At 35.6% G+C, this 3,983-nt stretch overlaps 1 pseudogene; it reads left to right on the top strand.

Annotated features, from left to right (window-relative positions):
* Positions 1-333: 333 nt before the first annotated feature.
* LOC131658018 (putative wall-associated receptor kinase-like 16) lies at positions 334-3,106 on the top strand (annotated as a pseudogene).
* Positions 3,107-3,983: the final 877 nt, after the last annotated feature.

Below are 3,983 nucleotides of genomic sequence, written 5' to 3'. Positions count from 1 at the left end.
ATATATATATATATATATATATATATATATATATATATAAAAAGAAATGAGATTAATAAATAATAGAAGATAAAATAGAAAAAAAATTCATTAATGTTACATTGATAATGTAAGGCGACTTAGAGGCAAATTAATTTTGAAAAGTAACGTATGATTTGAGAATGAATGACTTTCAGTTTGAGAGAGATGGAGTATTAAGAACGGAGTGTTTCTAACCGTGTTTAATTTGAAACTAATTCCATAGAACAGTCAGTCATTTTGACTTTTCATATATAAATATCATTACAAATACTAAATAAATCTAGGGATTTTCATTAAAAAAATAGCAAAGCCATGGTTGTGCACATAAAACAGTTGCTGCAGATGATGGTGGCTGCTGTCATTTATACAAAAGCAGCTACTCAACCAGAGTCACTACCAAACTGTACAGCAATGTGTGGTTCGGTCACCATTCCTTATCCATTTGGAATCACCAAGGATTGTTCTTTAGACAACACATTTCTCATCAATTGCAATAAAACATCTTCAACCACAACACATGTACCATTTTTGCCACAGAGCAATCAACGAGTTATAAACATCTCACTCGATGGTGTGCTGCGTGTTGCATGGCCAGTAGCCAGCGACTGCTACGCTGAAAACGGTACACTTTTGAACAAAACAAGTTCGGCTATTAACATGACATATTTTCCCGCCTTGCCTACTCGAAACAAAATGATAGCAGTTGGTTGTGACACGTTTGGAGTATTCACAGCAAATGATTCTGGGGGAAACGGCTACATGGCAGGATGTGTGGCTTACTGCAAGAGCCTTGATGATGTCGTGGAGAATGATCAATCTTGCTCCGGCACTGGCTGTTGCGAGGTTTTAATACCCCGAGGTCATGCGTTTACGGAAGTAAGTTATGGTACTTCAGGCATAACAAAAAATCACACGTTAGTACACGACTTCAATCCATGTGGTTATGCGTTTGTGGTTGAAAATGGAACCTACAGCTTTAACTCCACAGACCTCAAGTTGGAGAAGAAGGAGTTTCCAGTGTTGTTGGATTGGGCAATAGGGAACCAAACGTGCGAGCAAGCTCAGAAGAATCTTTCAAGTTATGCATGTAAGGATGACAAAAGTACATGTCACAATTCAACGGGGAGATCTGGTTACCTTTGTAGATGTATTGATGGATATTATGGAAATCCTTACTTCAATGATGGTTGCAAAGGTATTTGTATATTTCTTCTCTCTTGTTATAATCAATTTCATCCTCAGGCTAGTCAACTTTATCTTATCTTGCCATGTTTGATCTAGACCTTCCTACCAACGTTAAGTTTTTTTTTCTGATTTAATCTATCTAGCTCTGTTTGCATATTTTAGAATTATTGCTTTTCCTAGAGCTTTTAATAGTTTGTTTTTTATTGGAGTTTGCCCCTTTCTGCCCACTGCTCATTGTGAAAACAGAAATCGAAACTGAAAAATTATTCTTTAGATATTGATGAATGCAAGGTACCCAATGATTGTGTTAAGGGAGCAACTTGCAATAATAATCCACCAGGAAGCTATAGTTGTAAATGCCCGGCAGGATATGAGGGAGACGGGAAAAATAATGGAACAAGATGCAGTCACAAATCAAGAGAAGAGCTCATGTTGATCATTGCATTGTGTGAGTGCAACACATTTGATTCTCGATTTAATTTCATTCAAAACATGATCAAGTCAACAAGTTTAATCCATGTTGCAAATTGACTAATGCCTTTGAATAAACAAAGTTGACTTGAAACATCAACAGAGCATAGCAGAAAGAAATTGATTATGTTTCCATTTGTTATGTCCAGGTGTAAGCGTAACTCTCGTAGCTCTACTGGTTGGGAGCTCATATGCCTATTTGGCATTGAAAAAAAGAAAGCTCATTAAACTTAAAGTACATTATTTTCAACAAAACGGTGGTTTACTATTACAACAACAGATTGAGAGGCATAGAGGATCCAGTGAAACAGCTAAAGTCTTCACTGTTGAGGAGCTAAGCTAAATGAAGCAACCAACAACTTTCATGAAAGCAGGATCTTAGGCCAAGGTGGTCAAGGAACAGTTTACAAAGGAGTTTTACAAGATAAGAGAATTGTAGCAATAAAAAAGTCCAAAATCAATGACCCAAAACAAATTGAGCCATTCATCAATGAAGTGGTCATTCTTTCCAAAATCAACCATAGAAATGTGGTAAAACTCTTGGGTTGTTGTTTAGAGACAGAAGTTCCCTTGCTTGTTTATGAATTCATTCCCAATGGCACATTATACGAGCATCTTCATGATCAAAACCAATCTATAAAGCTTACATGGAAAACAAGATTAAGAATAGCAAAAGAAACAGCTGGTGTCCTAGCATACTTACATTCTGCAGCTTCTACGCCAGTCATACATAGAGATGTGAAATCTACAAATATACTCCTAGATGACAATCTCACTGCAAAGGTTTCTGACTTTGGAGCTTCAAGGATTGTTCCTCTTGATCATACTCAGATAACCACTCTAGTGCAGGGGACATTGGGGTATCTTGACCCGGAATATTTCCACACAAGCCAATTAACAGATAAGAGTGACGTCTATAGCTTTGGGGTTGTCCTAGCAGAGCTATTGACAGGTAAGAAGGCATTCTCGTTTGCCAGGCCAGAGGAAGAAAGAAACCTTGCAATGTGCTTTGCTTCTTCAATTAAAGAGGGCCGGTTACTTGATATTTTGGACAGAAATATAAATGAGACAAATATTGAGAAATTAAAGGAAGTTGCGGATATTGCAGAGATGTGTTTAAGGGTGAAGGGTGAGGAAAGACCCACGATGAAAGAAGTGGCAATGGAATTAGAAGGAATATTTGTTATTGAAGAACACAATTGGGCTAGAGGCAACATGTCTTCAGAAGAGAATGAAAATTTGCTGAAAGCAACATCATCCATAATCGATGTTGAAGATAGCATTGGCGGAAATGGCATTAGTTCTTCTAACTCATATAGCACAAACGAAATTTCAATGTCGTTGATTGGTGGAAGATGATTAGTTGATATAGGATAATTTTATATCTTAGTTATGTTAGTATTTTTTTTTTATTTCACAGGGATTTGAACACAGGTCATTTATCTCTTTCAATTCCTATTAGTTAATAATAATACTAAGGAATAAATGTGTATTACCCTCTAAATTTAACATGATATTCATATTTGTATGAATCTAAATCTAGGGTTTGCAATTGAGACTAGTAGGTTTCTTCAACTATGTTGCTAAATAATTTTTCACTCTGAAAACAAAATCAATTTCATTACAAAATTGAATTCATTCACAAACACTTCAAATTCAAATAAAAACTCGTAGGTAAATTAATTTCATTAGTAAATTGAATTCCTTCACAAGCACTTAAAATTCAAACAAAAATTCGAAGTAGGGTTATAAATCTATGGCATTTTCAGCTATATGAATATGATAATGATCATAAAGAGCAGTGACGTATTGAAATAAAGGCATAGAGTAAAGAGAACTTACTAACGATGGCGAGCTTCGTGTATGGAAGAATATGAAAAAGAAAAGAAAAAAAACCCAACAGCAAGGTAGTAAGATGATGATTAGGGATGTCAATTGCATCTTTTAATGGGATCCCTGTGGGGAATATCTGTGCGGAGATCCGAAGTTGGAGATTTTTTTCCCCGTGGGGATGGGGATGGAGGGAAAAGTTCCCCGATAACACTTTGGAGCGGGGATTGGAAAAGTATCCTCCGTCCCCGTGGATTCCCCGACTCCGACGATATATTTTAATTTATATATTTTATATATTATATAATTATATAATTTTACATGAAAAATATTAATGTATTAGAAAATGAAGAGTCATTAGAAGTTATAGATTTGTCACACATAATCAACCACTTGCGTTGGACGACATCGATATTGTGGTAGTAAATTAGTGGAAGTACGGTAGCAAGTTATGTTACTATTTATTTATTTATTTT

The sequence above is a fragment of the Vicia villosa genome, linkage group LG3 (genome assembly GCF_029867415.1).
Source record: "Vicia villosa cultivar HV-30 ecotype Madison, WI linkage group LG3, Vvil1.0, whole genome shotgun sequence".
NCBI classification, from domain to species: Eukaryota; Viridiplantae; Streptophyta; class Magnoliopsida; order Fabales; family Fabaceae; genus Vicia; species Vicia villosa.
This window is presented reverse-complemented; position numbering and strand designations above follow the sequence as displayed.